Source organism: Loxodonta africana, chromosome 7 (genome assembly GCF_030014295.1).
Source record: "Loxodonta africana isolate mLoxAfr1 chromosome 7, mLoxAfr1.hap2, whole genome shotgun sequence".
In the NCBI taxonomy this organism is placed as follows: Eukaryota; Metazoa; Chordata; class Mammalia; order Proboscidea; family Elephantidae; genus Loxodonta; species Loxodonta africana.
Window position 1 is genome coordinate 125,910,224 of NC_087348.1, and position 13,120 is coordinate 125,923,343.

Below are 13,120 nucleotides of genomic sequence, written 5' to 3' on the forward strand. Positions count from 1 at the left end.
TATCCTTTCAAATTATATGATTTAAGTTTTTTAATCACTTTAGTGCATATAGTAGACAAAGAACAAACAGTTACTTAAATACTCATGTAATTTCCTTTTATAATAGTCAACCAACCAACCAAACATAGACAAATCAGAAAACACATCTCATCTCCCTCTTACTTGGAAAGGGAATAGTTATTTAATCACATTAATTTCATGGGGGGGAGGGAATATTTATGCTATGTCAGGGCCTAATTTAGTGTTCATTGTCTTTCCATCTCTGAATTGAGCATTTCTGCAGTCATGAAGTCAGCTGATTACATTTTGAAGAAAAGTAAAAATGTTCTCTGGAGGAGAGGGATGAGTATCTGAATAAATTTAAAGTATTTTTTTAAAAAATTCGGTTTAAGCAGATGTAATTAGTTTTATGGATGAAGTAACATTTTTGATAGTTTTGAATTGTAGCAGTAAAAGAGACCGGAGAGTCCTAGCCTTGCGAGGATCTCAGCATCACAGTTGTATGTCTCGTTTGTGGGCCAGAGTCAACCATTTCCTTATGCTTCACAGGATTTATGAAAGTAGATGAAATAATATTGTTTGAAAAAATTCCAAAAATTTCATTTTAGACAAGTGGAAGACATCTTAACATTAAATATAGTATTTTTCTTCAAAAGTATGCAATGTATATTTCTAATTTATAATAATGATGTGTTTCACATTTAAATATGATTATGATAATCATATATTGCTAAATTGGAAAAGACCTATGAAATAATGTAGTTCTCTTTACCAGGAAAATCAAATGACTTTCCTAAAGTCACCTGGTGACCTGGGTGGTGCAAACAGTTAAGCACTAAATTACTAGCCAAAAGGTTGGTGGTTTGCACCTACACAGTGGTGCCTCGGAGTACAGGCCTGCGATCTGTTTCCAAAAGGTCACAGCCTTGAAAACCCTGTGGAGCAGTTCTACTCTGCACACATGGGGTCTCCGTGAGTAGAAATTGACTGCACAGCAGCTAACAGCAACAAAGCCACGTGACTCATTTTTGACACAGCCGGGCCGCCTAGTCCACGTCTCTTTAGCTATGTCCAGGTTTATTCCACTGTCCGTAGTAATCTGATACAAAGACACAAAGAATCATTGAATTTGAAAGGAGCAATAAAAATTATACTCTCCAAAGCGTTTATATTTCAGATTGTATCTTTAATTTTCACTATTGCATGAAAAAGAAAGTAAGTACATGTTTGCTGTTGTCCTATACTGCGTCATCTCATGACATTTGTCATTTTATTAATTCCATTACAAATAACTACAGAGATTATAAATCTTTAAAAATCCACGAAGATTAAAGAACCATTAGAATTGCTGCAATAAATGGTTAATGGAAAATAAGATAGATAATGATTTTTATTATGATGATAGCGTCAACATTTATATTAATGAATAACTTCATTTGAACTTTGTAGATACAACCTCAGGATGTATTTCTGCCTGAGGGTCTGACCCAAATGTTTCCCTAAAATTCAGAAAAGGAAAGTAAAGAGAAGACATTTTCTTACTTAAGAAATTGGGTGTCCCATAACAATTTCAAACTCACAAAAATGCAGAAAACAAACAAAAACTCGTTTTTCCTCTTGTATTCTTAGGATCCATTAGCAACACTTTTACACTTGGGGCTTTATTTTAACAAAATATTTGTAATTACAAAATTAACCTCCCTGTGGTAGGCAATTTGAAAAATACAGTTATAGCAAAGAAAAAAAAAAAAATCACAGTAATCCTGTTGCCAAATAATAAAAATGCCCTTGCTAGTTTTACTGTTTAAAAAATTTTTATTTGTATTTATCATGCTATTTGGAATTAACATTTTATCCTGAGCATTCCCCATTAAATTTTATTCAGAAATACTCTACTTACCAAGTAATAATTTAGCATATGGATGTATAATAATTTAACTGTTTTGCTTTTTAAGTGATTTAGTTTTCCAGTGTTGCAATTTTAAGTAACAATTTGATCATGCTTCTACTTATTTCCATTGAGTAGGTTTCTAGAAGGGGAATCACTGAGTGAAGGTGCATACACGTTTTAAAGGCTCTTGATATATGCTGTCAAATTGCTTACCAGCAGACAGACAGACATGTCCATCAGCAGTGTATGGGGATACGCTTTACATCACATTCTCACTAACATTAAGTATTAACTTTTATTCATATTTGTTCAATTAGATATGTGAATAGGCATTATATTTTTATTTTGTTTTGCTTTCCTGATAATGTAGATCTTAAAATTCTATTTGCTCATTTAATTTTTCCAATCCCATTAATTTAATGTGTAAAAATAAATGAGGAGAAGTTGGTGTTTTGAAGCATCAAATAGAACTTGTTTCATAACATTATTCTTATCCTAATCATTATGTTTATGATAAATAACTGTGTTTAAAATCATGGAACATTGCTCTATAAACTTCTTAACGAGCACTAAAAATGTTCACGAGCATATTTATGTCTTCAATATCTGTCATGAAAATATTGAAGAAAGTAAAATAAAATAGAATTTTTATCGATCCTCTAAATCTAGAATTTTACGAGTGTTTAGTAAATAATTATTAGAAAAATAATAATTACCCCCATATTTTAATAACATTCTGAAATTATTAACTTTTAATCTAAGAGTCATAGAATTTATACCTAGTGATAATTTAACCGAAATTGTCCTATTACATCCTCCTTTTGCTCTCTATACAACATAGCCATTATTCTCTCTTGTGATGTTGTTTCCCAGCTCGGTTTGGTCACTGATACTCCTTATTAGCAGTCATTAGAGCAGAAAATTGGGAAGACTTTTGTTGCTTAATGACTCAGCTCCTGAGAGTAGAACAGACAGTGTTTAAATGGCAACAGACCTGGCAGGTAAGATGTATCCAATTTGGGAGATACATATTTTTTAATCTCCAAAAGATTCTTGAATATAATAAGATGTTGTTGTTTGTTGTTATCCAGTCAATTCCAACTCCTGGTGACTCCATGTGTTACAGAGTAGAACTGCTCTATAAGTTTTTCTGGGCTGTAATCTTAATTGAAGCAGATCGCCAGTCCTTTTCTTCCATGATAATACTGGGTGGATTCGAACCACCAATCTTTAGGTTAACAGTTGAGCACAAACCATTTCCACACCACCCAGGAACCTATAACAAGATACAGATTATCTTACAAATGGGCTAACATACTACATCATTCTGTCTTACTCCCAATTCTGGCCATGTAAATCTCATGTCTTTCACTCATTCATTTTTCCATCCATTTGAAGTCAGCCACCTCTCCATTCTTCACAACCTTGTATTGGGAAAAAGTGTTTTAGTTCATATTGTGTTACTAGGTCACAAAGCAGTTTTACTTATAATTTATTTCTTATGAAACACAAAACTATCATTTTAAACCCTTTTCTGTGATCTCTCACAGGAATCCATATCTGGGGGGAGAGGGGTGCTCAGCAAACACTCTGAGAGCACACACTACAATAAAATAAGCCACCCATCAAATTTGAAGGAAACCAGTCATTCATGAAATAACTTTGTGCCTTGAACTCTGTTAAACATTATGGTGAGATCCACCCATACAATGAGGTACCACCCAAATTCCATGGAAAATTAAGGATGCCCTTGTTCCTAAGTAGGGACCTAAATCATGGCAGTCATCTGAAAGATGCAACAGCATTCCTTAACTAGACCACACCATCTATATTCCTAATTTTTATGTGAATAGACTACTGGCACAAGCACCCTTTCCCACCCACCCACCTACCAAACTTCCAAAAAAGACAAAATATGTCAATTAGTCTAGAGGGCATGACCTAGATCTGGAGGCTAAGCCTGTTATTTGACTTAGATGCAACTCTTCCTGCCCCAGATTTTGACTGAGATACCAATACGATTAATATCAGATGTTTAAGTAAGTATGAAAAAATTCTACATATAAAGATTTTCAAAGGAAATTGATGAAAACTTGGTTTTTAAACTACTGACCTACTTATAAGGGGGGAAAAAAAAACTATGGTGAGACAAGAAGGGATTATTAGGAAAATTATTTTGAGAAAGCGACTACCATCCTGTAAGATCTCAAAGCCCTCTTTGCTGCCTCGAAGCCACATCAAGCTCAGCAGTCTGTCATTATTGAGTCCAACTTTTTATTCTTTTAGAAAATCAAAATTTTATTTGCATAGCTGAAAATATTTCTAGGAACTATGATAAAGGCACATTGGCATAAGATGAACCTAAGATGAAGATGATGTTTATGCTGAAAGTAGGGAAATGGTAGTCCATACCACAAAATGATAATACATGACAAATATTACTTTACGTACACAAAGAAAATGAATGCTGGCCTTTGGTATATGTGCCCCTAATTGATAGCAAGGAGTCCCTGGGTGGCATAAAGCGTTTGGCTACTAACTGAAAGGTTGGCGGTTCAAACCCACCTATGAGTAACTTCGTTCAGAAGGAAACGAGGGTGAGAAGGAAAAATTGCTCATAAACAAAAGAACAAGTGAGAGGAATTATTTTTGACATTAGGCATCATCTGTACAAAAAGAAACTTATAGAGCTATAGGACTCAGGTGTGAAATGAACAAAGGTGTCACTAGGCCTTTGTTGAATTTTTTGAGAAAGTTTCTATGAGATGTTGTTTACAAGAGAGTAGCAGAAAGTAATTGACTCATAATTTTCTCCTTAAATGTGAATTGGAAAACAAAGGTAGGCAAGCAATCAAAACTGCTGTTGAAATTGAATTCAAAACTTCCAGGTCAAGATCATATTGAATCTATACCTAATTCTCTCCTCTCTCCTGAAGGCTCAATAAAATGATATTCAAATAATAAAAAGATGTAAACCCACATCAATAAAGAGAACGGAAGAAAGGTTATCATTAGATACTAGAATATGAATAGAAACAAAGCCAAGAAGGAGCCAGTGGACTTGGTCAAACTCTAAAGAGACTCATGACACAAAAAATGCCTGGGAGTTCCAGCATGTTGGTTGGATTCCCACCTAGCCACCATGAGCCAACTGCCATGGGTTATTTGCCCAAATGTCATCTATGCTGGTTCCCAATTTTTTCCTTATGACAGAGGTGAAAAAATGTCAAATACTTACTTTTGAATACTCCCTTATATCTTGAACGTAAGCATTTGACCCAATATGAACAACTTGATCTGAGGAGAAGTCTTGAGAAACTTCTGAAGAAGGTTTTCCTCACTAATGTAAAGTTATACTTAGGAAAAAAAAATACTTTTTTTTTTTTTTTAAATCATATTTGTATTTCCCACTCAAGATGCCTGGAGTTGCCACAGCTGTTTGTAATCAGAGAATAAGGTTAAGCCTCATCTATATCAAGGATAGCAAAAAAGAAAGGAAAAACAATAAAAAAGGGCCCATGTCCAACATAGCATCACTGGACCTCTAAATTAACCCTGGAACAACCTCCCGCAATATCTATAAATTTTCTACACCGTTTAAGAAAGATGCTTTATTTGAGTGTTCTGCTACTTTCAGCCAAAAGCCTAAATTAAAACCTGTTTTGAATGACAAGCTCTTTACCATGTTCTCTGAGTTTCAGTCAATTTTTGTTGCTTTATTTTAAAATGTGAACAAATAAGCAAGGGTATCCTGACTTTTGAGGAAAGCCTTTATGGAACGTAGAAATGAAAGATATAATATCAGAAAAATTACCTCAGGAGAAAAAGAGAGAATTCAGTGAACAGAACATAAAATTAAAAACTAAAACCACAAATTACTACCTTCAAAAGACCCCAAATAATGTGAACAGGATAATGTGAAAATGGAACAGTGAAAAAGAAATAACTGTGGAAAATAAAAAAGTTGTTGTTATTAGGTGCCGTCGAGTCAGTTCCAACTCATAGAGATCCCATGTGCAACAGAACGAATCACTGCCCAGTCCTGTGCCATGCCCACAATCATCGTAACGCTTGAGCCCATTTTTGCAGCCACTGTGTCAATCCATCTTGTTGAGGGTCTTCCTCTTTTTTGTTGACCCTGTACTTTACCAAGCATGATATTCTTCTCCAGAGACTGATCCATCCTGATAATATGTCCAAAGTATGTAAGACGTAGTCTCGCCATCCTTGCTTCTAAGGAGCATTCTGGTTGTACTCTTCCGAGACAGATTTGTTTGTTCTTTTGGCAGTCCATGGTATATTCAATATTCTTCACCAACCCCACAATTCAGAGGCATCAATTCTTCTGTCGTCCTTATTCATTGTCCATCTTTCACGTGCATATAATGCTATTGAAAATATACCATGGCTTGGGTTGGTCATACCTTAGTCTTCAAAGATGTCACCTTGTGCTTTTCAACACTTTAAAGAGGTCTTTTGCAGTAGATTTGCCCAATGAAATACATTTTTTTACTCCTTCACGGTTGTTTCCATGGTTGTTGATTGTGGATCCAAGTAAAATGAAATCCTTGACAACTTCAGTCTTTTCTCTTTTTATCCTGATTTTGCTTATTGATCCAGTTGTGAGGATTTTTGTTTTCTTTATGTTAAGGTGTAATCCATATGGAAGGCTATGGTCTTTGGTCTTCATTGGTAAGTGTTTCAAGCCCTCTTCACTTTCAGCAAGCAAGGTTGTGTCATCTGCATAATGCAGGTTGTTAATGAGTCTTCCACCAATCCTGATGCCCTGTTCTTATTCATATAGTCCAGCTTCTCGGATTATTTGCTCAGCATAGAGATTGAATAAGTATGATGAAAGGATACAACCCTGACACGCACCTTTCCTGACTTTAAACCACAGAGTGTCCCCTTGTTCTGTCCAAACAGTGCCTCTTGATCTATGTACAGGTTCCTCATGAGCACAATTAAGTGTTCTGGAATGCCCATCCTTGACAATGTTATCCGTAATTTGTTATGATTTACACAGTCGAATGCTTTTGCATAGTCAATGAAACACAGGTAAGCATCTTTCTGGTATTCTCTGCTTTCAGCCAAGATCCATCTGACATCAGCAATGACATCCTTGGTTCCACATCCCCTTCTGAATCTGGCCTGAATTTCTGGCAGTTCCCTGTCAATATACTGCTGCAGCCACTTTGAATTTGAATTATCTTCAGCAAAATTTTACTTGCATGTAATATTGTTCGATAATTTCTGCATTTGGTGGGATCACCTTTCTTGAGAATAGGCACAAATATGGATCTCGTCCAGTCTGTTGGCCAGGTAGCCATCCTCCCAATTTCCTGGCATAGACGAGTGAGCGCTTCCAGTGCTGCTTCTGTTTGTAGAAACATCTTAATTGATATTCCATTAAATCCTGTAGCCTTGTTTTTCACCAATGCAATAAAAGCATTAATGTTGAATTTAAAAATAATAATAATAAAATGTTAAAATACAAAGTCAGTGAGAGCTTCCAAAAGTAAAACAAAATGACAAAGATGAAGGAGAACCCCAAGAGTCAGAGAAAACCAATCCAGCAGTTCTAGTACCTGATTGAAAAGGAGGAAGTTAATTTGGAAAAAAAAGGTAAATAAAAGACAATTATTTTATTCTCAAAAATGAGTTTTTAGATTGGAACACTCATTGAGTGTCTAATACAATGATAGTAAAATTAGAACATTAGTCAGAACCTAAACAATAAAAGGAAAATACTAAAAGTATCTGAAAGAAAAAAAGTAGATTACCTACAAAGAATGAAATTTTGAATAGCAACAGAATTCACATCAAAAATATTGAATGTCGGGTAAAACAAAAACCAAACCTGCTGCTGTTGAATTGATTCCAACTTATAGTGATGCTATAGGACAGAGGAGAACTGCCCCATAGGGTTTCCAAGACTATAATCTTTTTTTTTTTTTTAAGGAAATTGTTTTTTTTTATTGTACTTTAGATGAAGGTTTACAGAACAAACTGGTTTCTCATTAAACAGTTAGTACACATATTGTTTTATGACATTGGTTAACAACCCCACAACACATCGATACTCTCCCTTCTCAACCTTGGGTTCCCCATTACCAGCTTTTCTGTCCTCTTCTGCCTTTTAGTCCCTGCCTCTCTGGGCTGTTGTGCCCCTTTAGTCTCGTTTTGTTTATGGGCCTGTGTAATCTTTGGTTGAGGGGTAAACCTCGGGAGTGACTTCATTACTGAGCTAAAAGGGTGTCCAGGGGCCATTCTCTTGAGATTTCTCCAGTCTGTTAGGCTAGTTATTTTTTGTGAGTTAGAATTTTGTTCTACACTTTCTCCATCTCTGTCCAGGACCCTGTGTTTCAATCCCTGTCAGAGCAGTCAGTGGTGGTAGCCTGGGCACCATCTAGTTGTACTGGACGCAGCCTGGTGGAGGACACCATAGATGTGGTCAGTTAGTCCTTTGAACTAATTTTTCCCTTGTATCTTTAGTTTTCTTCTTCCATGCTCCCGAACGGATGAGACCGGTGGAGTATCTTAGATGGCTGCTCACAGGCTTTTAAGACCCCAGAAACTACTCACCAAAGTAGAACATAGAACATTTTCTTTATAAACTATGTTATGCCAGTTAAGCTAGATGTTCCCTGAGACCATGGTCCCCCCAGCCCCCAGCTCAGCAGTTTGGTCTCTCAGGGACTTTGGATGTGTCTCTGGAGCTTCCATGACCTTGCCTTGTACAGGTTTTGCTGGCTTGCCCGGTATTTCCTTACCCTTCACCAAAGTTACCGCTTATCTATTGTCTGTTTAGCGTTTTTCCACCCCCACCCCTCCCCTCCCTGATAACCATCAAAGATTGTTCCTTTTTGTGCATAAACCTTTTCATGAGTTTTTACAGTAGTAGTCTCATACAATATTTGTCCTTTTATAATTGATTTATTTCACTGAGCATAACGTACTCCAGATTCATCCATGTTACGAGATGCTTTGCAGATTCATCATTATTCTTTATCGTTGTGTAATACTCCATTGTGTGTATGTACCACAGCTTGTTTATCCATTCATCTGTTGATGGGCACCTAGGTTGTTTCCATCCTTTTGCTGTAGTGAACAATGCTGCAATGGACATGAACATGCATACGTCTATTAATGTGATGACTCTTATTTCTCTAGGATATATTCCTGGGATTGGGATTGCTGGATCATATGGTATTTCTATCTGTAGTTTTCTAAGGAAGCACCCAAGGCTAGGATCTTTATGGAAGATCATCTTTCTCCCTTGGAGAGGCTGGTGGGCTCAAAACCGGCAACCTTTCGGTTAGCAGCCAAACGCTTAACTGCCGCACCACCAGGGCTCCTTGATTGTCAGGTAGCAGACTAGTAACGGTTTTACAGACCTGAGGAGAATTTGTTTTATGCCTAGAATTCTATAAGCAGTAAAACTTACGATCAAGTATAAGAGTGTAATGAAGATATTTCCAGATGTATTAGAACTCAGAAAATTTACGTCACAAGCATCTTTCTTGGAAAATTAATTGAGAAAACAAAAAGAGTGCATATTAAGAAAATGAAGGGATGGGGTCTAGGAAACAAGAAGAACGGCGAGGAGAAATCTCAGGATAACTTCCATATGGCAAACCTAGAGAATTAACGTCCTTGTTGGAGGACTGGTTGTTTTGGGAAAAGAGCAGATCTTGATAAATTACATCATATTCAACATATTTTGGGGAGGCTGTAGGCTATTAAAAAGTTAAGAAGTTGCAAGTGGAAAGAAAGCAATTAAAAACTCTAGGATAAATAAAAACATATACATGAAAAATTGCAATCATGTTATCCATGTTGGCACTGTAGTGAGAAAAGCTTGATAATAAATTTTCAACTTTTAGAATAAGCCTGTAGGTAGACTGTAGACCAGATAAAGAAGACGTAATTGCTATTACATCAGAGAATGCATATGTTGTCAGTCTTGATAGTGTCAAAGTAAAAATTTAGATATCAAAAATTAGAAAAGTGGAAGTGAATGAGAAACACTGAAACAAAAGTTAGAAGCATTAATATCACCGTCTTTCAGAATGGGGAGTTAAGAGATGCTGTCTTGATTTGATATAAGAAATTAAATATATTATTCATTGATACATAGATTACCAACAACTGTCTTAAAAAGGTAAAATAGCTTTGTTGGTAGGGTAGGAAGGAGGAGTGTGGGTACAGAAAATGAGTTTAATTTTTATCTATCACAGTAATAAATTATGGCTTAAATTGATAAACAAAAAATAGCAATGTTATAAGGAATATTATTTAGAAGTTTTTTTAATTATAAGGAATATTATTTAAGAATATAAGGATAATCTAGAAAATGAGTTTAAAACAGTTACACTTAAGGAGTAAAAGACCATGGAAACTTCTCTAGATCAAGAGACTGAAGACACAAAACAACTAAACGTAATATGTGGACCTTGTTTGGATTCTGATTTTGAGGAAGCATTAATTTTGAGATAAATAAGAAAATACGAATATGGACTGGATATTAGGTAAAATCAGAAATTACTCATTTTGTTAGTTGAGACAATTACATCATCTTACGTAAGAAAATGCCCATACATTTTAAGAAATCCATCCTGTTGTATAAAGGAATGAAATAACGTTATGAACGGACTTTAAATTATGCAGCTGAAGGGGGGGGTATAGTTAAAGTAGCATGGTAAAATCCTGATAACTATAAAATTTAGGTGATAAAATATGTTCATATCATATATATTTAGTCAGAATTGAGTCGACAGCAACAGGTTTTGTTTTATATATATATTTGTTTATATTGTACATAAATACGTATTTATATTTACATATATATCATAATTGCCCTTTGGGAACAGGGTTGGGGGAGGGATGGGACAAGGGGTTTTTCCTCATTAGTATAGAGCTTTTGTATATTTGATATTTTAACATGATATTCATACACTGCTATGAAAAAAACTCAATTAAATTCATTGTTACAACACAAAAATTAAAGAACTGTAAAGTTGAGGTAATAAGACTATACCATGACAAGACCGTGTGTGTGCCAAATGAATGCCAAAGAATATAAATGCAACAGGAGCTGACAAATGCAAATAAATGTGACATGGCAAGTCGGGCAAGACTTAAGGAAGCAGATGTGATTTTATTTGAATCATAAAATATAATGGTTTGTGTATTTCTTGTCTATTATCAGGTTAAAAATTTGGCAATCAAATATGTCATGTCATTTAACCCTCATAAAAACGTCCATTTTATTGATGAGAATATTGAGGCTCAGGTAATTCGATTAGTGTGCCCAAGGTCACATAGTTCTCAGCGGCAAAACTGTAAGTCAAGCTTAGGTGTGCCTATCTTTAAACTTCATGCTTTTCCTACTGATAAAAACACACACACACACAAAAAAAAGGAAGAGCAACCTAAAGACTAGGTGAAAATTTCGGGAAATCATGTATCATATAAGCGCAGGTATTCCCCCCTGCCCCTGACAAAAATATGTATATGTTAAGTCCTACAACTTAACAACAATCAAAACATAAAAAAAAAAAAAGCCCAAAAAACAAAGGGCTTGAACAGGCACTTCACCAAAGAGGATATTCAAATGGCTATCAAACGCATGAAAAGATGTTCACTAGCCATGAGATGCAAATCTAAACAACATTGAGATATCACCACACCCCCATTTGAATGGCAATAATAAATAACCCAGAAAACAGCAAGTGTTGGAAAGGTTGTGGAAAAGCTGGAACCTTCATCTATTGCTGGTGGGAATGTAAAATGGTGCAGCCACTGTGGAGAACGGTATGACGGTTCCTCAAAAAGTTGAACACAGAATTACCGTGTGACCCAGCAATCCCGATCCTAGAAGAACGTACCCAGAAGAAGTGAAGGCAGGGATGCAAATGGAAACCTGTACACTAAGGTCCATTATAGCACTATTCACAATAGCCAAAAACGACTGAAATGTCTGTCAACAGATGAACGCATAAACAAAATGTACCAGATACATACAATCCAACTGTAAAGAGAAATGAAGTTCTGATGTATATCACAACATGGATGAACCTTGAAAACATTAAGCTGAGTGAAATAAGTCAGTTGCAAAAGGACAAATACTGTATGATCTCACTTATATGAAGTAAGCAAATACATAAAAACCAAAACACCAGAAAGTATATTGAATATACCATAAAAAATATACCATGGATTGCCAAAAAACGAACATATCTGCCTTGGAAGAAGTATAGCCAGAGTGCTTTTTAGAAGCAAGGATAACAAGACTTCATCTCGTGCACTTTGGACATGTTGTCAGGAGGGAACAGTTCCTGGAGAAGGACATGATGCTGGTAAAGCAGAGGGTCGGTAAAAAAGAGGAAGACATTCAACAAGATGGATCGACACGATGGCTACAACAGTGGACTGGAGCACAACAAAGATTATGAGGATGGCGCAGGACTGGAGAGCGTTTCCTTATTTGTACATAGAGTTACTATGAGTCAGAACCGACTTGATGGCACCCAAAATAACAACATAAAACCAAAGATTTTTGATGGTTACCAGAGGTGGGAGGAGGGGGAAAGCAGGAACATCTGTTGGGGGTTATTGCGTTTATGCCAACAGTGGTGGAATATTTTGGAAAAGGGTAGTGAGAATAGTGGCACAACATGAAAAATGTAGTCAGTGTCGTTGAATCGCAAATGTGGAAGCTATGTCGGCAAATGTTTTGGCATGTATATTTTCACTACAATAAAAAACTAAAATAAAAATAAGGAAGAGAGAATTGCATTTCACGAAGCATAATGTCATGGACACAGATGCAGAAGCAGAATGCCCCAGGCATTTATTGAGGAGTGGGATGGAGTGGGTGAAAATGCCGACAGACCAGAGTGGAGAGTTCAGTTTAGGGAGGAAAAGAGAAATCTGTCAGAACAGTAGGAAGCAGCCATGGTGTACATGGCCTTAGTAATTTAAAAGTGTTGAAATTTTAGGGAGAAAAAATTTTTTACTTGATCCTCATTTTGATAGTATTATATATTGAAGTATAACTTTAAGAAAGATAACAAATGCTACATAGCAAAGCAAATGTTACATAACAAAGAGGGGATCCATTGTAGAAAGATATATTTACAAAAGTAAATGATGGGAAGAAACCTAAACATTTCCAGAAAAGATGGGTAAAAAGCAGAAAAAAGAAGTTTGCACATGAGTCTGAGT

At 35.8% G+C, this 13,120-nt stretch overlaps 1 protein-coding gene across 2 annotated transcripts in view; it reads left to right on the top strand.

The window, feature by feature from the left end:
* Nucleotides 1–13,120, top strand: part of GRIA4 (glutamate ionotropic receptor AMPA type subunit 4) — a 479,243-nt gene that overhangs the window by 38,885 nt on the left and 427,238 nt on the right. The window lies entirely within an intron of this gene.